Source organism: Felis catus, chromosome D1 (assembly GCF_018350175.1).
Source record: "Felis catus isolate Fca126 chromosome D1, F.catus_Fca126_mat1.0, whole genome shotgun sequence".
Taxonomy (NCBI): domain Eukaryota; kingdom Metazoa; phylum Chordata; class Mammalia; order Carnivora; family Felidae; genus Felis; species Felis catus.
In genome coordinates this window covers 88,448,499-88,469,650 of record NC_058377.1, presented here as the reverse complement: position 1 = coordinate 88,469,650, position 21,152 = coordinate 88,448,499, and the positions used below count along the sequence as shown (strand labels likewise).

General features: G+C 44.6%; 1 long non-coding RNA gene across 1 annotated transcript in view; it reads right to left on the bottom strand.

Moving 5' to 3' along the window:
- Positions 1-331: 331 nt before the first annotated feature.
- LOC109492089 overlaps positions 332-21,152 on the bottom strand; it is a 59,733-nt gene continuing 38,912 nt past the window's right edge. Inside the window, exon 5 of the long non-coding RNA XR_006586506.1 lies at positions 332-973. This is a non-coding gene — a long non-coding RNA (uncharacterized LOC109492089). The remainder of the gene's footprint in view (positions 974-21,152) is intronic.

Sequence of the window (21,152 nt, the reverse complement as noted above, 5' to 3'; positions counted from 1 at the left end):
TTAAAACCAACTGAGCCACCCAGGTGCCCTATCAACCACAGATTTTATAAAATGGAAAAAACTTGGAAAATAACATTTACACTAGGATTTAAACATATCCAAATTTTAGGGGAAAATCTAACAAAAGGTGTATAAGACCTCTGTGCAAAACATTCTAAAACACTGGGGCACCCAGGTGGCTCAGTCCATTAAGTGTCCAACTTCAGCTCAAGTCATGATCCTGTGGTCCGTGATTTCAAGCCCTGCCTCTGGCTCTGTGCTGATGGCTCAGAGCCTGGACCCTGCTTCGGATTCTGTGTCTCCCCCTCTCTCTGCCCCTCCCCCCCCTCACACTCTGTCTCTGTCTCTCAAAAATGAAGAAATGTTTAAAAAAATTTTTTTAAACATTATAAAACATTATTGAAAGAAACTAAAGAAGACCTGGATTAAAGGAGAGAAATTCTGTTACTGAATTAGAACACTTGATATTTTCAGTGTCGATTCTCCCTTGATTCAGCTGTGAATTTGGGATCTTTTTCAGAACTTCACAAACACTTTCTACAACTTGTATGGAATTGCCAAGGTCTAAGACGAGCCAAGGCCTTCTTGAAGTCGAAACATAGCATCGGAGGCTTTCGTCTGTTAGGTACGGAGTCTTACTATAAAAATGATTAAGACCAGCGCTTTCAGTCAATGGTATAGATGAAGGTAGGCATCACTCGTGTTTTCCAACATCTGGGTAGCCTCCCGTTCCAGGCATATGGCGGACCGCACTTCACAGCCCTTTGCTCATGAGTCTAACTCTTACTGAGAGAGTCACTGGCAAATGGGTTGTAAGAGGAAGTGAATGATGAGTGACGTTTCCTGGGGAGCCTGTGAAAACCTCATGGGCACTTTCCAGTCTCTCTTCTTGGGATAGACAGTGCTCCCGATGACGCAGAGACTTCATGAAGGACAGTTGCCCTGACGCATATTCTGTATCACCAGTGATCTGCTAGTAAAGAAAACAATAACTTTAGTATGTTAATCCATGACATGTTGGGGTTATTCATTACCCAAAACAAAGCATAGCCCACCCTGTCTTGTCCAACATACAGACAGTCCGAGGGAATACAGGAGCACCCAGAAAGAGAGCCACCGTGCGTGGACCATTGATTTTTCAACAAAAAGTGAAATTGCAGAGTAGTAGGGAAAGAATGGTCTCGATACACACCTGGATATCCATTTGGGGCGAAAAATAGAACTTGTCCCTACCTTATGCCATCCACAGAAGTCAATTCTAGGTAGATTGCTAACTTTATCTGAAAGGCAACAACTGTATAAAACTACAAATTATTAACATTTAGAAGAAAATATAGGAGAATTTTTCATAACGCAGGAAAAGGTTTTCTACATAAGAAATAAGGAATGTTAAATATAAAGGAAAAGAGAGTTACATTGTATTCTATTAAATTTCACAGGAAAAAAAGTTTCATTAAGAAAGAAAATGGCAGGGGCGCCTGGGTGGCGCAGTCGGTTGGGCGTCCGACTTCAGCCAGGTCACGATCTCGCGGTCCGTGAGTTCGAGCCCCGCGTCTGGCTCTGGGCTGATGGCTCGGAGCCTGGAGCCTGTTTCTGATTCTGTGTCTCCCTCTCTCTCTGCCCCTCCCCCGTTCATGCTCTGTCTCTCTCTGTCCCAAAAAAATAAATAAACGTTGAAAAAAAAAAAAAAAAGAAAGAAAGAAAATGGCAGAAGGGAATACCTAAATTTTAATAATCACTATCCCTGGGAAATTACATTATGGGCTGAATTTATTTCCTTAAGTTTGCTTATCTCTTTTTGCAAATATTCTATGCTGAATGTGGATCTCTTTGGTAATAAGAAGGAGGAAACAATAAGAAGTTACTCGCTATCGGTTGTCTTTATGATCTAGAAGAGAAAATCCAAAAGTTGAGGATGTAAAATAAGAGTTTTCCAGACATTACTCTTACTTGTTAACTCAAAACTCAAAGGAAACCCAAAGGAAAAGAATCCCAATGGTAACATTTCAGGCAATGTGGTGGGTGGATGGAGGTGAGATATGATGGTCTTTGTGGCCGTCCTCATGGCTCCTTTGTATTTAGCTACTAGAACATCATCAAGACAGACGGACACGACTTTTTTAAAGCCTTCCTGTTGTAGATTCATAGTCCCTAGTGTTGGAGTGAGGTGCCCTTGGGCGGTCTCCTCCCTGTCTCCCTCTTCCATTTCTGGTCTTCTTCCACTGATAGGAAATATACTTTGGCCTGAATGTATTTCCTGGAGTTTATCAGACCTGGAGACGCAAGGCCACTGGCCCCACCCTGGGTGGCTGTTCATCCGGCCAGTGATGGATATTGGAGCCTCCCCCTTCCTTTGGTGGTGCAACTCCAGATCCTTTGTAAAATCTTTATTGGATACAAGTTTGACTCCGAGCAGCCTGAATATAAAGACCTTTTAAGATCTAAAGTGCTTATAAGGATACTCATTTTTATTCTTGCTTTTACAGTTTTATTGGCTCTTATTTATTCATTGAACATTTATTGGGCACAGGTAGTAAACTCCTCATAGACCATAGCTCCTACAGCCCTGAGAATTCACTGCCGAAATGCTGGATTCTGGCAAACCATGGAATGGGAATGTGGAGGATGAGGGTCATCCCCAAGACAAATGAGCCATCAGCAGGCAGAAATGGCGAGGCCCTCTGGATAAACGGGGTTTCGGTGGGTTCAGAGATTCTAAAGTCCCCAGCAGTGGTCACAAAGGATCTGGAATAAGGGTGGGCAGCTCGCTGGAAGGGCATTAACAGTAACCACCTTCATCGTCATCATTAGTATTTACTGAACACTTCCGACGTGGCACAAAATACACCAGGCAGTTCACATACATCATCTCATTGACTATCACTGTAACCCTGGGACGTATGCAATATTGCCCCCTTTTAGAAAATGAGGAAACTGAGACCCAAAGAGGTTAGGTAATTTGCCCAAGGTCCCGTGGTTATTGAGCCGGGGAATCTAAATCTGTCAGGCTGGAAATCCTCGTCCCTTTTTCTCTAACAGTAACTGCAGCTCTGGGATAACTGGTTGTTATCCCACAACTTGATAAAGCATTTCAATTTCGTGCCCTTTTGAGAGAACACGCCAACCTGGATTTCTGAAGGCTGTCTGTATCTGGCATCAGTTTGTTGAGAACTTCCTGTATTTGAGATATTGCCCCTGGTAAGGTGGGGACAAAGTGGTCCCTGGGGCAACACGCCGCCAGGAGTCCCAGGTGAGGTGATGCATACTAAATGCCACACTCTGAGCCTAGCACGGAGGAGGACGGTCCCTAGAGCAGCCTCCGGTGTCATGTGGCTGTTCCTCATGCACCACACTGCCGACTATCCCTGCCTTCACAGGTAGTGGGAACACCTCCAAACAAACACAGATTCTTGCGGCCTCTTGGATCCTGGTGCCAACAGCCTCCTTTGGGAGCATCTCTCCTCATGTCGTGCGTTCGCGTTCTGAGTGTCCTGCAGATGTGACACTGATGTCACCAAGTCTCTAGGCCCTAAGCTGGCTTGCTACCACGGAGCCTTCATGTCACAACAGGAACATGATGAGATAGTGACTGGTACTCCAGAAACTCCGGTAAGTTTCTGTATCAGATCCTAAAAATGGGGGACAGCGTCCTGAAGCACAATGTGGAGGCTAAAAGACCAAAGCTTGACTTAGGGAAATTAGGGTGTGACTATTGGCTCTGCTCCTTCCGGCTGTGTGACTTTAAGCTAGTTACTCAACCTTTCTGAACCTCTATAATAAATAGACAGCAGGGGCGTCTGGGTGGCTCAGTCGGTTAAGCGTCTGACTTCAGCTCAGGTCACGATCTCGCGGTCTGTGAGTTCGAGCCCCGCATCGGGCTCTGTGCTGACCGCTCAGAGCCTGGAGCCTGCTTCCCATTCTGTGTCTCCCTCTCTCTGCCCCTCCCCCACTCTCGCCTTCTCTCAAAAGTACATAAACATTAAAAAAAAATGTTAAACAGATAGCGATAGCTGCCTCACAGATTTGCTGACATTACTATAGGATAGATAGAATGATGCTCAGTGCTTAGCACAGGGCCCAGTCCATAGGAACCGCTGAATAAAAGTTCGCTATTATTATGTTATTATTAAACGCAAATAAACAAATGGACCCTACTATGAGGTCTGTTCTATGGGTTAATAAGCAGTTGTTTTAAATGAGTTGTCTCCCCCACTGGATTGGTGTTCCGTTTGAGGTCTTCGAGCAAATCACCCCAACTCTTCCGGTGCAGTATGTCCTGATGTGCACGGTGCAAGGGCTCGGCGGGCGGGAGGCTCGCAGGCTTAATTAACTACTGGATGCGCTAGCTGCACGCTCAAGATGAGACAGTTGGCAAGTCTATTTGAAATGCGTAAGGACAAAGTAATTTGGCTGGGAGGTAGCATTAGGAGAACTGACCCGCTCTGGGTCTCAGCTTCCCCATCTGCATGAGAAGGAGGCTGGGCTTCATGCTGCCCTCCTGCATCTCTGACCTTCATGAGCAAAGCAGTCTGATTCTGGGAGGACCGTCCTAGGCCCTGGTGGGAGCATCTGGCAATGCCTACTCCTGCGGAGCCCGCAAAAGTTGGCGTCCAGTGCGCTTCTCCGGGCAGAGTTTTGCAGGGCTCACGCGGGCCCAGACCTCGTGCCTACCGTCCACCGCCCCCTAACCTCCCTAGGACCCAGCAATTCCAACGTCTCCCAGCCCCCGCCTCTTCCCCTCCCCCCGCCGCCCCCACCCCTTGTGCAATCACAGAATGCAAAACTCTAGCCTGAGTTCCCACTCCCAGCAGAGAGGAGGAATCTCTAAACAGAGGCCCTGTCTGTTTCCAGCATAAACTGCCTGAGGTGTTCAGAAGGAAAGTTCCTTCTTTCGTCCCCAGCTTTGGAGAATCATTCTTATATTTAAAAAAAAAAGAGAGAGAGAGAGAGAAAGAGAGAGAGAGAAAATCATTCTTTCGCACTTTCACGGGAGAAAAAAAAAAACTGGCTACGAAACTCGGCTTTTTTCCCAGAATGAAAGCTTGCTTGGGGGTTAAGGAAACATCGCCACCTAGTGGAACGATGCTGGAATAAGTAGACTGAGTCTCCAAACAAGTGAAGTCAGAGTCCCGAAGAGAAAAGAGCTAGAAGAGCCGGGATCCAATTCCTTTCCTTCGACTAATGGAAATGTTGTAGAGAGACGGTTTGTGAATGTCACGGCTAGAACCCAGATCTCCTGACCCTTTATGTAATTCAGCCCTCACCCTCCCTACACCCCCTCCGCCAGGCTTATGCTCACCCCACACTTTAGCTTAAACTGACTCCATACTTGAGGCCAGCACAGACAGGATCACCTTCACCCTGCATGCTGCCGCTTGCTTTTTATTGATTTCACAGAATTCAGAAGAGGAAGACCAGAGGCACTTTCAACCGGCAATCGGCACAGAAAGGAGGCAGATTGGACACCGGAGGTAAGAGCATGGACAGATAGATGAGGGAGCTGAGAATTCTTCATATTTCCAACTCAGGAGTCGGTGATGGCAACAGGGCATGACTAGTAAGCTCATCTTCTTCTCTCTCTGAGCCCACAAGAAATATATGACATAATAGTGGAGAGTGCTTCCATGTCTAATTGGAACACTTGCGTGCTGAAGAAGGCCAGCTCCGGTGACCTGAGTATGGAAATCCTGTATTTATGCAAAGGGTGAGAATCTATTATTGTGTAAATTGAGCTATTTTCTTATAGGCACAGCCGCTTCTGCCTCGTATTTGTATATAACTTTGCAGTTCACTACAGGCTTCAATCTATTTAAAATTACTTAATCTTGGGGCGCCGGGGTGGCTCAGGCAGTTGAGCGTCCAACTTCGGCTCAGGTCATAATCTAGCAGTTCGTGGGTTTCACCTCCACATCAGGCTCTGTACTGACAGCTCAGAGCCTGGAGCCTGCTTCAGATTCTGTCTCTCTCTCTCTCTCTGCCTCTCCCCTGCTGTGCACTCTCTCTCTCTCTCTCTCTCTCAAAAATAAATCAATATTTTAAAACAATAAAATAAAAAAATAAAATTATTCAATCTTTACAAACACCTTATGGGGGAATAGTCATTACCAATGAGGAAACAGAGGCTCTGAGAAGGTAAGCAATTTTCCTGAGGTCACACAGCTACCAGTCAGCAGAGACTTGGAAGGAGAAAACGATATTTAACCCAGTGTGGGCCAGGCAAGGTACAAAGTGCTCCCAACACAGCTCTCCGTGGCTTCTCTACTTAGGGAGTAGCAAGACAGCATTCACCCACTCCTTGTTCTTCCAGCCTGACAACTTCAGAAGCACCCAGTCTTTTCGTGGCCACCACATCCTATTGTTATTTGTTCCACTGTAGAACACACTGGAAAGCCATATGACGTGCCTTTTAATTTAAAATTGACTTCAGGGGCGCCTGGGTGGCACAGTCGGTTAAGCGTCCGACTTCAGCCAGGTCACGATCTTGCGGTCCGTGAGTTCGAGCCCCGCGTCAGGCTCTGGGCTGATGGCTCAGAGCCTGGAGCCTGTTTCCGATTCTGTTCTCCCTCTCTCTCTGCCCCTCCCCCGTTCATGCTCTGTCTCTCTCTGTCCCCCCAAAAATAAATAAACTTTGAAAAAAAATTTAATAAAATTGACTTCAAGAGAAAAATAAATCAATAAAATTGACTTAGAGAAATTTTGCCAGGTGTCACCATCTCTGAGAAAGTGGGGTGAAGCAGAGCTCCTCGCTATAGCTCAGGCCACCAGCCTGGGTCCAGGGGACTGTCAGGAGGACTTTTTATCCCCCCACCCCCTAGACCATTTCCAGGTAACCCTTGGGTAAATGCCCTGACAAAGAGGATTCTTCATGCCTTCTCATTTTAGAAATACAGGATCTCCTTTGCTGGGTCCTCACCTCTGAACATCAAGACCCAAAGCCCCATCCTCAGACCCGTTCTCTTCTGTATCGAATCTCTCTCGACACTTGGGTTAGTTAACCTAGCCTCGTGCCTTTAAATGATTCCTTGACTTATACCAACAGCACCGTCCTCTCCCTCTGCGTTCCAGATTCATAGATGCAGCCATCGACTCAACATCTGCACCTCATCCACTAAGCCATCAAAACTATCATGCCCACCCCCAAACTCCTGGTTCTCCCTAACCCCCACCCCGCCCTCCCTATGCCTTGCACCTCAGTAAATGGAAGTCCTATGCATCCACTTCCTCAGGCCAAACCTTTGGAGTCTTTCCAGGTTTCCTCTGTTTCTCTCACAGCCCATGACCCATCTGTCCTCACCGCATGTCCAGAATTTGTGGATTCCCACCACTTCCTTGTGACCCAACCACCTGTACCTGGACTTTGCAGCGGCCTCTTACATGGGTTTTCTGAAAAGCAACCAACTCAGAGTTGCCATTTTGACATACAAGTCAGAATGTAACACCCCCTGCTCAAAACCTTCCAAGAGATTCTTATCTCGTCCCCATGGTCGCTCCACAATCTCGCTCCTCACCTGACCTCTCATCCTGTTCTTTGGCTGCTACCTTCTGCCATGTTTCTGTCCCACCCCACTAGAAATGTCAGCGACCTAGAACAGGGGCTTCGTTTTATTCCCTGGCTGTAGTCCGGGGCCTAGACAAGCCCTGAAACATGGAAGATACTCAATAAATATGTGTTGACACACAAATGCCTTTTTCCTCCATCTGGTTTGTTTGTTAATGCCATCATTCCAGAGCCTGACCTAACTCCCTCCTCCTGCATTTTCACCCCACTTCTTATACTCTGTGTCGTGACTTCCCATGTCCTCCCACTCCAGCTTAAGGGCTGTATGGGAGCGCCCCCTCACCCCCCATCTCCTAGCCTCACTCAAGCTCCTATTTCTCAATGGCTATGTTGTCTTCCCATTGGCAGTTCTACCCGTCACAACCCGCCAAGGTGCCAGACGGCAGAGCTGGCCGGAACAGAGAACACACTAATTCTGACGAAACACCAGATATGTCAGGTATCAGCCAAGACCACACAAGGCAGGAGCCGGAGGTTCTAGATAAGCACAAACAGCTGTAGTTTTCTTGATCCTCTCCCCGCCTAGTCTATATAACACCTGCCTCACCTCAGCCACAACAGTGAGGTTTAAACAGGGGACAAGTGGGAGAGAGGGTAAGGGCTAAAGCCAAGAGAGAAGAGGAAAAGGTTGTCTAGAGAAATGAGAGCCATCAGGTGCACGTCTGGGCCAGTGCTGCCCTGTAGAGAAGATGATGACCTCCTGCCCGGGACTGAGAGATGTTGGCACTCCAGAATTCCAAAGATACTTCCTACACCTGCAGTGTGACCAGACATTCAGATTCTATAACCTTTGGGTCGACAAGAATCTTTTTTTTTAAATGCAGCCATTTCCAGGCCTATTGAAACAACCAACTTTTTAAATGTGTATTTATTTTGAGAGAGAGAGACAGAGTGCGAGTGGGGGAGGGACAGAGAAAGAGACACACACAGAATCCGAAGCAGGCTCCAGGCTCCGAGCTGTCGGCACAGAGCCGGACACAGGGCTCGGACCCACGAACCGTGAGATCATGACCTGAGCTGAAGTCGGACGCTTAACCAGCTGAGCCACCCAGGCGCCCCAACCACCAAGATTTGATCAGCTATCCCTTGTTGTGAATTGCTGTCAGCTATCTGAGACCAGTTCTCTTACAGAACTCAAAGTATTGATAAATGCAGATAAGAGGGAATGGGGCGGTGTGAGAGCAAGATATCAAAGACAGGAAAAACGGGGGGTCCCTGGACAGCCAGAGGGTCATTAAAAGGGCACAGGACACTTCAGGAGCCAGGTGTGCTGGGAAGACGGGGATGTCCCCCAGAGATGAGGGAGAAAAAGATGGCTGGGCACTACAGGAAAGCAATCGAACCAGCTCATGCCGAGGGATCGTTACGTGCTCCGAAACTTTGCGGACCACTTGTCGTTAAACACAACCATTACTAAAAATTCAATGATATAAATCATAACTAAATAGATTATATTTAGAAACAAAGATAAATACTCAAAGCTCTTCAGTTCTTCATTATTTTACCGTGATGGATGCTCTTGAAGTTATGTACCACGTACTGTGGCTGTGCAGCTAGAGCCGCTGTTGGGTGTTCAATCTTCCCGACTCTGTGGCTGGCGATGGCGCCTTGCAAGAGTGAAATTAGCCACCGTGGGAGTAGTTATACCACAGAAATCAGCACCGGATCAAGGCCTGATTTGCTGTTTTATTGACTATCCAAACCTGGAGTCGGCAAACTCTATTCGGTAAAGGGCCAGAGAGTAAATATTTTGGGCTTTGTGGCCAGTCTCTGCTTAACCTACTCACTTCTGCCTCTGTAGGACAAAACAGCCATGGATGATATGTGAAACCATGGGGCATGGCCGTGTTCCCATAACTTTATTTACAGAGAGAGGTTGGGGGGATCGGATTTGGCCTGCAGGCCATAGTTTACTGGTCCCTGGTCAAGACTTTCAAGAAAGAGATGGAAAAAAATGTTAATAATGCTGATTAAATTTTCAAATGTGTTTATGGAGATCTACGGGTTCCTGCCCCCCTTTTCAAACCGAACCCCAGAGGTTCCACTGGAAACACATACAGTTTGGCCCTTGAACTACAACGGGGGTTAGGGGTGCCGACCCCCTGCACAGTCAAAAATCCACATATAACTTTTGACTCCCCAAAAACATCGCTACTGACCAGAAGCCATAATAACCTAAACAGGCGATGAACACATATTTTGTAGACGTATCATATACTGTATTCTTACAATAAAGCAAGCTAAACAAAAGAAAACATTAAGAAAATTATTAAGAAGAGAAGTGCATTTACAGTACTTTACTGTAAAGGTGAATACATTCAATACATTATGAATGGTGCAAAAAAAAACCTGAGGAAGTCTTCCTCCAATATTTGAAAACTATCATTTCGTTCAGCAAAGAACTTGCTCTTATCATTGCCAAATGATTGAACACCCGACATACAGCTTTGTTGTTATATCAACCCACATTCATGTGGGCACTGAGTTTGTTCATCCAGTGAAATAATAGATTGGCTACACTCTGGATATAGGAGCCCAGAGCAAAAATCAGAAGCATTCTGTGGGAATCCACTAGCTATAAGGAATTTACAATAAAGATTATTGTATCATTTGTGATCTATAAATTACATTTGCACATTCTTTAGGTCAATAAATATTTACCAGCTTGCCACTGAACTTCATGTGTACTTTCTTCGTGTTCTTCAAACTATTTCATTAAGGCCGGGGCCAGGTAACACGGAGTTTTACAACCTTTGAAAATAAATCATGTTCCATAAACAATACTTTTTTTTTTTTCACTCAGCCCTGCCCCATCCATATGGCAGCTAGGAGAGGGTCCCCAAAGGGCACAACCTGAATTCTGCATCTGCAAGAGACTTCCTAGTCTAGGAACTTAGGTCCATGGGTTTCTGCCTCCCTTTTGAAACTGAACTCCAGAGTTTCCATTGGAAACACACACAGTTGACCCATGAACAACAATGGGGGTTAGGGGTGCTGACCTCCTGCACAGTCAAAAATTCACATATAGCTTTGGCTCCCCCCAAAACATTACTAAAAGCCTACTATTGACCAGAAGCCATAATAACATAAACAGCTGATGAACACATATTTTCTAGTTTATATGTATTACATACTGTGTTTTTTTTTTTTTTAGTTTATTTATTTATTTGGAGAGGGAGAGAGAGACAGTGGGAGGGACAGAGAGAGAAGGAGAGAGACAATCCCAAGCAGGCTCTGCACTGTCAGCATGGAGCTCTATGTGGGTCTCAATCCCACGATCATGACCTGAGCTGAAATCAAGAGCTGGGCGTTTAACCGACTGAGTCACCCAGGCATCCTTTATATGCTGTATTCTTATAATAAAGCAAGCTAGAGACAAGAAAATATTAAGAAGATTATTTTTTTTTCAACGTTTATTTATTTTTGGGACAGAGAGAGACAGAGCATGAACGGGGGAGGGGCAGAGAGAGGGAGACACAGAATCGGAAACAGGCTCCAGGCTCTGAGCCATCAGCCCAGAGCCTGACACGGGGCTCGAACTCACGGACCGCGAGATCAAGACCTGGCTGAAGTCGGACGCTTAACCGACTGCGCCACCCAGGCGCCCCGAAAATATTAAGAAGATTATTAAGAAGAGAAACACATTCACAGTGCTTTACTGTATTTATCGGGAAAAAATCCGCATATAAGCGGACCCATGCAGTTCAAACTCCTATTTTTCAAAGGTTAGCTGTACTCTTAAGTTCCTACACACTTTGCCTGGGAGGTGAATTCTATTTTCAAGCTTAAATTAGGTACATGTTCTAAAGATGGTTTTTATGTATGGAAACTAAGAATGTTGCAGGGAATTTAGGTCATATGGTTGGTTAAATTCTCAAACTTCACACCTACTGGTCCTGTGACCAAGAAGTTCATTAATGAGGTTTTTAAGCATTGATCAATAAATCCATGAAGATCAATTATTTAGGAGAATAGTGAGACTTAAAACATAATAAAATAATTTCAAAATATGTCACCATTGTTTCTGAGAAACACAATTTCTGGCCAAGATTGAGAATCAGGGTAAGGCCAAGAGTGATGTTATTTTAAGTCTGTTTAGGAGGATGTATGGTTCCAGGACCACAAAGATATTGCTGGGTGTAGTGTAGTCAAAGAGTCAAAAAGTGTAGCGCTGGGACTGTGATCCTAAGGGCTGTGTGAGATTCTAGAGCTTCTACAACTCCCTCGTGTTTAGTATTGTTTGAGGACCCTGTTGACATTCCTATAGCCTTTATTAGGATGTGCACGCTCTTAAAAGCAGTGACTGTTTTCTTCTTCTATCCCAGATGACGGACATATTACACAGCCTAATTTAGGAGCTCTATCATTGCACAAGGAAGAGATTCTTCACGACTATTGGGTTATAACTTGGCATCCCCAACCAGTGCCCGGGGAGAGAAACTGCGTGTGTACCCTCTCACCCTTGCACAGAATAAGAAGCGGTTCTCATGTATCAGAAAGAGTGCTGGCCTTTCCACCACAAGGGCTGGGTTTAGCTCCCGACTCTGCTTCATGTGACCTTGAACAAGCCTCTTGCCACAGACGTCCTTGTCCTCATCTCCACCGGCACCCCCTTTAATGCAAGCAGCTGTCAGCACGGTTGTGACATCTGGAGCAGCCTTTCCTTGGCTCTCCCCATGTCCACTCTTGTCTCCTCCAATGTAGTGTCCCCATAACAACCACAAGGAGTTTTTTATAGAATAAATCTCATAATTTCATGCCCGTTGATCAAAACTCTTCATTGCCTCCCTTTGTCCTCAGAGAGAGTGTTCAGGTCCCTCAGAGAGAGTGTTCAGGTCCCAGCACACAAGCCCTTCACCATCTGCTCTTTGACGCGTCCCCACTGAGCTTTCTGCCACACCATTCCGCTCGGTTCTGGTCACACTGGCCTGTTAGTTCCTCACTTCTGCAAACCCCTTCCCACCCCTGAGGCTTAGCTCCTGCTCTTCCCTCCCTCTCTCCCTTCCTGGCATCTCATTTCATTTGGCCAACTCTCACTAATCTTACAGACCTACTATGCTGCCTCCAGAAAACAGCCCCCAATTCCCCAGATTAGGGGACACGGCACTTCATACTTCTGTCTCATGGCACTTGTCTCGAATGTATTTAATAAACTATTTGTAAAATTATTTGCTTGATGTCTGTCTCCTTTGGCTCGCCTAGACTCTCCGAGAGGCCAGAGACGTGTGGGCCTGCCCCTCACAGTATCCTCCTCACCCAGCACATAGTAGGTTCTCAGTAAATGTGGCGAATGACTAGCTGAAGAAGCTTTATTCTCTGAAACTGTTCCCTCACTTACATTTGGCAATAATGCCCACTTCGCAGGATTGCCATGAGGACTAAATGTTAAAGCTCTATCCTGGTGTCCTGTATATGGTAGACATTTAATAAACGTTTGTTAAGTGACTGTCAGCACGACAGCTTCTGAAATGGCACCTCTTTAAATGGGCCTCATATGAAGACTAGACTAGTAATTAGCACTTGTGAAGGTTTCTTTATTAGGTGATTAATACAACTGAAACCTTGGGTGTTGAGGCTAAGGTATTATTAAGACAGGTGCTGTTGATTGGCACTTACTGGGCATGGGCAGTGGCCTCGTGCCAAACGAGGACACTCAACACTGTTGCCCTGGGGGATGGGTGCACGGCGAGCTGGGGACATAGAAGGGGGACTATCTACAGTGCAAGGGGAATCGTGGTGTAGCAATAAAGGCTTCCTGGCTGGTGACTTCAAAATTCAGTCCAGAATTCCAAAAACTTATCTTTCAGTCTTTCTTAGGAAGTTCATAGGTGGTGAATTAGATCCAATGAAGGGAATAAACTCAAGAGACAGAAAAACATGGGATCCAGGACACAACTGATCGAACACAGGAACAGTGAGACCAGAATTCCTGGGATGATGGAGGCAAGGTCAGAAATCCCAGGAAGACAGTGGAGCAGCCAGTAGGAATGACCACCAAGTGGAGGGTTCTGGGAGAGATGTCTACAGGGAAAAAGGTGGAACTGGTAGGCTACCCGATGAGATAATCTTCTTGAGAGGGAAAAAAAAAAGTCTTACTGAGATTTGGAGAAAGGAGTTGAGAGAAAAATTAGTGACAGGTACTTGGAAGATCAAGCAAAGGAAAAATGTAATTGTGAACGCTGGGGGAGGTGGAGGGCGGGGGTAGAGGATGAGGACTGGTGAAAGAAATAATATCTCCTCCTAGTACATTAAGTGGCTCAGCTGTGAACATTCTGCGTAGTTATCGCATAAATAGTGACTCTTGACTACTCAACATGGCGATATTACTCCCTGGCAGACGGGCAGGACTGTGAATACAGATGAGGAAAGTGGGCACAGCGAGAGGAAGGCGCCGTAAGTGATTGATCCAAGTCCTCATTTTGAATGGCAATAAACTCAATCAATCAATAAGAAAAGTCATTTAAACATGTTGGGAACAATGGAGAGAAGGACGAGAAGCAGCCCCCGAAAAAACTGGAGTGCTGAGCTAGGAAGGACTATGCTTGGCCGTTATAACCCTGGGGCACTATTTGAATGTTTAAGCTATAAATGTGTATTTGCTTGAGTAAAAAACAAATAAAAATGAATTTTAAAGAAACAAAGGGGAAATGTGGCCAAGTGTTTGAGTGATTTATTTTTGCTTTTCTGTATTTCTCAATTAAAAGTAAGTCCACCTTTACATTTTATACAGGAGGAAAATGAAATCAACTCCTCGAAAAAGAACATCAGATTTGAACACAAAGAGAAACTGGAAAGTGGGTCTTGGAGGGAGCTTGTAGAAGGGCAAAGGGGAGTTCCATGGTGATGGATTAAGTGATAAGGGATAGGTTTGGCCCAGAAGAACAGCTTTCTTTCTCTCACGTCCCTGCCCACCAGTACCCCACCCCTGAATCGCACCCGGGTCCCCCAAATTACAGGCCCCCCGGCGCTCTCTGCACCACCCCCTCACTGGGTTCCAGCACCGAGTCAATGGGCAATGGGTGTGCATTTCCATGATTTCTGACCTGTTACACTCAACAGGAGTCGTGGTGCGCTGTGCCCACCGTGATTCACCTTTACAGCACTCAGCCCAGGGCGCAGACAATTAGGCCCTAAGAGCACTTCGCGAAGATTCAGAGGACAAGGCCAGGTGGCAAAACTGCAATGGCGAGCACACGGGCCGAGGGGTCTCCTAGACCTGGTTTGAATCCTCGTTCCACACCTCCAGGCTGCTGGCCGCAGGGCCCCGGGCAAGTCACTTCCCTCCCTGGGTTTACTCATCTGGGAAAGGAGAGAGGAAAAGAGCCTCCTTCACAGGGTTGTGGTAAACATTCGTGGAGACGGTGCGGAGAGGCTGGTATATTATAAATGTCCAGTAAATGCCACTCGTTTTTATCTGGGCTCATTCGGGGTGCGAATACAGGGAAGTCACCAAAACTGTCTAGTCTTGGCATTCATCCATTGACACCCTCCACCATGGCAAATGTTTTAAACTAGTTTTTATTTTCGACGAATACGTGTTTTTAACATTTTCAACATTGTTGAAAACCTGGTTGACGACACCAAAAGGGTCACGATAACAACAAGGAAACAGCAAGTTCCTGTTCCCCCCGCCATCACCTGCTAAGTTCTATTTGCAGAGGCAAGCACTTTTGCCTCTCTTGGCTTTTCTTCTGGTATTTGCAACCCCATCTCGAAATAATGTCCCTGTGCTGCCACTATTCGACGTCAATTTTAGACATTATCGCCAATGAAGGTTTAGATTTAGCTCTTTTATACCCCACTGTCCCTGCCCCTTCCTCCAAAATGTCACAACTTGGGGTCAAACCAAACTCAGTGACTATGCACATTATTATCCACCAATTAGTCAGGTGGTATACCATGACTGCATTTCCTTTCTTTTTTTTTTTTAATGTTTATTTACTTATTTTGAGAAAGAGAGAGAGAGAGAGAGAGAGAGAGCATTAACAGGGGAGGGGCAGAGAGAGGGAGAGAGAGACAATCCCAAGCAGGTTCCACACACCACACAGAGCCCAACGTGGAGCTCAATCCTGTGACCCCAGGATCATGACCTGAGCAGAAATCAAGAGTCAGACGCGTAACTGATTGAGCCAACCAAGAAGCCTGCATTTCCTTTCTTGAAAGCTTTTTTTATTTTTGTTTTTCCGGGAGTTAAGCATTGCCTTGTTTACTCTTCATTTGTCTGACTTTCTTTGTGTCTTCTGTTTTTATACAAATGTTGTGACATATCTGTTATACAGATTTTGAATATTATTTCCAAATGCTTAAGGTGGTCAAATATCCCTTTTGTTTCTTCCTCTGGTGCTGTCCATTCAAGAACCGTTCATCCTTGCCATGTTCTTGGGAACCCACCCCCACACCCTGGCTGTGCTCTGTATTGTGTGGCATCCCTGGTACCCAGATCCCACGTCTACTTTCTTGATACACGTCCTTGTTTTGGCGAAGTAGATTTTCCAATATCTTCTGAGATCAGGTGCATAGGAGGTAAAATTTTAGAGTCCTTCTATGTCTGATAATATTTTAATTCCTCCCTTACATCAGGATTTTGGTTGAACTGGATATAGAATTCCGGTTAAAAATCTTTTTTTTTTTTCTTGGAAATGTTAAGGCATTGCTTCTTTTCTTTTAGCATTCAGTATTGTCCAAGAGAAGTCTGATGCCATTCTGGGTCCATGTCCTTTGTATATGACCCACTTTACCCTCTGAAAAACTTTGGGTCTTCTTGTCCTAAACTTTCACAGGAATGGGTTTCAATGAAGTTTTTTTACTCCGTTTTTTTCTGAATACAAGGTGAATCTTTTCGATCTGGAAACCTCATGGCCTTTTGTTCCAGAAACTTTTCTTAGTCAGTTAAACATCCAACTCTTGACCTCAGCTCAGGTCTTAATCTCAGGGTTGTGAGTTCAAGCCCCATGTTGGGTTGAGTATGAAGCCTACTTTAAAAACAGATAGATAGATAGATAGATAGACAGATACATAGACACGTAGACTCATAGACACATAATAGATCCCTCCCTTTCCTCTAGTCTCCAGAAATTTCTTCTGGTTGCACACCACCTCCCAAGTTGATTCTGCATTGTTTTTGAAATCTGAAGTTTTATTCTTTCAACATTATCTTCCAATCTTCTGTCTAATTTTTCACTTTTATTTTGTTGTTCACTCTTTAAATTTCCAGGAGCTCTTTTCTCTCCTCTAATTTATCTGTTTCCATAGCAACTTTTACTTCTTTCAGGGATGCAATATTCTCTTTATGTCTCCAAAGGGTATTAATTATATGAAAGTTTCTGTTTTTTAACTTATTTTCTTTTCCTGCCAAGTTTCTTTTCTCTTTATACTACCAAGGTTTTTTTTTCCTCTTTATTTTATTCTCTCTTTCATATTAGAAGCTTCATCAAAAGTGAGCCTGTCTTTCCATAATTAAAACTAAAGTATCATACAACCAATTAGAAGGTCTGGGTTCATGGTGGACCCTGACCAGGAGCATCCCCAGGAGCTGATGTAGTGAGCTGCCTTTTTACTGAGGAAGTCCCCCAAAGAAGGGTCTTATTAAGAAAATGGGTGTTTTCTTTTGGACTAGTCAGTTTCTTTGGAAAGGAATATTCCAGTCTTCTTCTTGGGGCAGGATAATCTAAGGGGCTGGTTCAATCCTGGCTGTGGGCATTCTAAAGACAGCTGGTGTCTCACCTGTCAACTTGGACTTCTCCCTTGTTTTTAAGATGGGATCCCAGCCTGCACTTGACTGTCTCTAGGTCTTTCCAACTCAGAGAAAGGGGCAAGAAAGGATCTCCTGGCTGCTTGGCATAGGGGAAAAAAAGACCTTAGCATCCAAATTCTCTATATCTTGAATTTCAAGAAATCTCCCTGTTTATTGCTACCTACTGTAGCACCTGGTATCTCCAAGCCTCAGCCTTTCTATGGTTCTGACCAGTAGTGTGGCTCATTTCTCATTGGTACCAACCCCCTATCCTCTTCCCTTAGTCACTTAGGTTATTGCTTCCTCCACTCTGTTAAGTCAATTGCCATCTCTTCAAATGTTTTTCATATTCCAAAATTTGGGAAATGTCTGCAGTGATGTCTCCTCTTGCCCCTTTACCCGTTTTTATCAAGGTAAAATGTACACAACATAAAATTCATTTTAACCATTTTAAATTATACAATTCAGTGGCAATTAGTGCATTCACAATGTTGTGCAACCATCACCTCTATCTAGTTCCAAACATTTTCATCACCCCAAAAGGAAACCCCATACCTATTAAGCAGTCACTCCCTGCCTCTCCTCGGTCCCATCCCCTGGAAACCACCAATCTGCTTTCTATTCCTATGGATTTGCCTATTTGGGGCTTTTCAAATAAACAGAATCATACAATATGTGACCTTTTGTGACTGGTCTCTTTCACTTCGCGTAACATTTTCAGGATTCATCCATTTTGTAGACGTAGACTTCATGTCTTTTTATGGCTGGATAATATTCCATTGTGTGGATGTACCATATTTTGTGTATCTGTTCATCAGTGGATGGACATATTTCTTCCCTTTTATTCCTTTCCTATCATCAGGGGTTGGATTTGGAAAAGGGAGATGATACATGTGACTGGCAAGTCCGCCATGTTTAGCCCAAACAATGCTCCTAAGTATGGACCCAAGCTCCATCTCTCCAACCACACAGCAGCCTGGCTTTCATTTTCACCTCTGCTTGAGAAATCAGTCCCGTGACCAGTCCTTGTTCGAGTGACTATCCAAAGGATGCAGTCCACTTCATCAGAGTCACAAATAGAAATATATTTCTCTTCCCTGGCCTAGAGTCTCCCAGCCAAGGAAACTTCCAAAACCGTGGATGGGAAGGCAATCCCAAACTGTTTGGAATAGCATGACTGTTTGGTTATTAGATAAGTGTATTTTAACCCCAAGACTATTTAGAATTAAGTATAGAACTGATAAAGTATTTGAAATCATTAGAATATTTGTATTAAAGAGCAATTCCCCCCTAGCTAGTGTTTTAGGAGCACATAATCTCATTCTACAGAATCACATACTCCATACTCTAGTCATTTTGAGACACGAGCAACATCCCAGTTGAAGAATTAGTATGAAGAGATAAACATATATTCTTAGGTGTCAGTACTCATTTTCAGAATATTAGAGGTAGGTACCACATGGTCTATAGAAAAGATTAAAAATGGAAGGGTATGAGGTGCCACTCTATTTGGAATTCCTTAAAGAGATTAATTCCCAAGTCAATATCTAGAATGAAAGAGTTCAGGGTGCTTCCAATGAAATGTCAACCTCAGACCTTTGAATTTCTTAAACATTTAAAATCTGAACCACTCCTGGAGGGGGTGGGGCATATTTCCCAAAAGCCCAGCCAACGAGGTTCATGGGAAAAACACAAGCCCCCAGAAAAAGAGCCTAAGGCAAATTTTTATTGTAATTACCCTTACTTTTGGCACCACTGGGCACAACCCTAGCCTTCCTTTGTCCTGATTTTGGAAAGGAGAAAGTCCTTCCTCAAGAGCTTTCTTGAGATCTCATGCCAGTGGGGATCCAGCCCTTCTCAGGAGCCCTCTTCCCTCCCTTGGGAAGCAGAGGCACAGAGCTGGATGGCAGACTTCCTGAACAAGAGCATTCCAGGAACCTCTGCCTGATCAGGTTTGGGCATTTGCCCCAGATTTACATAAGCAGATGAGTTTACTTCCTACCACATCTGCCCTTTTTCACACCTGAAAAGACACAGACCATAAAGGCCATGTGGTCTTGCATAAGGCCATAAAGGGCCACACTTCATAGGTTCTAGCACTACCCATAGTCCTCAGGGGCTGATAGGCGGGTTCTTTGACATGAGAACCAAATAGCCACTGGCAAAGAAATGGCCCTGCACTGAACAGGGGCTGGTTCGTCTCCTGGACCTGTGTGTGGGCAAGCGGAGCAGCAGGCTCTACAGAGAGATGGAGACACACGAGAGCACAAGAGGAGAGCAGAGCAGCACAACAGATCAACAGGGCAGAGAGGCCAGGAAGGGAGACAGCAAAACAAGTTAGTCAACATATTTGTCAGATGGGTAAATTCTTAGGAAAGACAAATGCAAACACTGATGATGTAGTTCCAGTAGGGAATGCAAAAGGGCTTCTGCTGCTGGTCATATTCACCACTCTCAATGTGACCGTCCCTGTAACCGTCATCATACTGTCACCATCATCATCAATGCAAATAAACCCGAGTGAGTGACGATACGTACGCTGTGTTTTTGGTCATCAGTATGACCATCCCCGTAAGTGTCATCACCCACACCACCATCAGCACACCGAACACTGAAATAAGTGCCAAGAAGTGTGTGCCAGGCACTCTGTACAAAGAGGAAGCCAAACCTTGGTCCAGCCCTCTAGGACTGCATTATCATCGTCATCATTATTAGCTAAAATGTATTGAACGTTTACCACACAATGGGCACTGCGCAAGGATTAAACCTTACGATACCCTATAAGGCATGAATGCCTTCATATTACAAATGAGAGGACAGATTTAGAGGAGCTAAGCGATGTGTACAAAATCACACAGCTAAGGAGCAGCGGCACCAGGATTCAAACCCAGGCAGTCCTGCTTGACAACTGATACCTCGCCATGACGTATATTGCCTCGCACTGCCTTCTCCAGTTGTCTTCAAATTGGGGCACGCACAAGAATATCCACTGAGGGCAGGAAGAAAATATTAGACCTGCTGTACCTATTAGACCTGCTGATAACCTATTTATCAGTTAATTCTTTAGTTTCTATTTTATATGTGGTTTACAATATACTTCACTTACCACCATAATAGAGTATACAGACCATTTCTAAATAAATAATTCATACTATGGATACACGCTTAACTCTTTACTGATAGAAGTATGCAGTCAAAAATGCTTGGAGACATCTAGACAAAGCTAACATTTCTAACCCACAGTCACGCAAATGGAAAAGTAAATCAGTTGGACCTGAGCTTACCTCTGGTGAGATACATTCAACGTATATAATTCTGAACCAAGTGAATAATTGTGTTCTGCAGAATAAAGCCTTGATTTCAACAAGTGACTAAAAAATTACAACATATCCTTCTGAATGACGTCTCTTTAATTGTATCTATTCCCATTCCTCTTCCTAATACGTCTGTCCTAGTAACAATTAATGTGGATTAGTTTAATCAATTTTTAATTAAAGAGAGAATCATCCTTTTCTAAATCCTCTCTGAAAATGTTCCACATGTTTCTCCATTTAAAAAGGAGAGATAGACTTTTCAAGGGAATGTTTCTCTTCTAGAGCCACATAGTACAAAACTTAGGTGTGAAATTACAGGATGTCTAAGATATGCTCCAAAGGAATCTGGAGTCAGCGAGTGGATGGAGATCAGAAGAGGCAGAATTGGCCAAAGGTTGATCAACATGGAGCCTTGGAGGTAGCTATCTAGGGTATGTTGAGTTATTCCACTTCTGCCTGCTTTGGTTCCATAGTAAAGATTTAAAAATAGTTAAAATGAGGGGCGCCTGGGTGGCGCAGTCAGTTAAGCGTCCAACTTCTGCCAGGT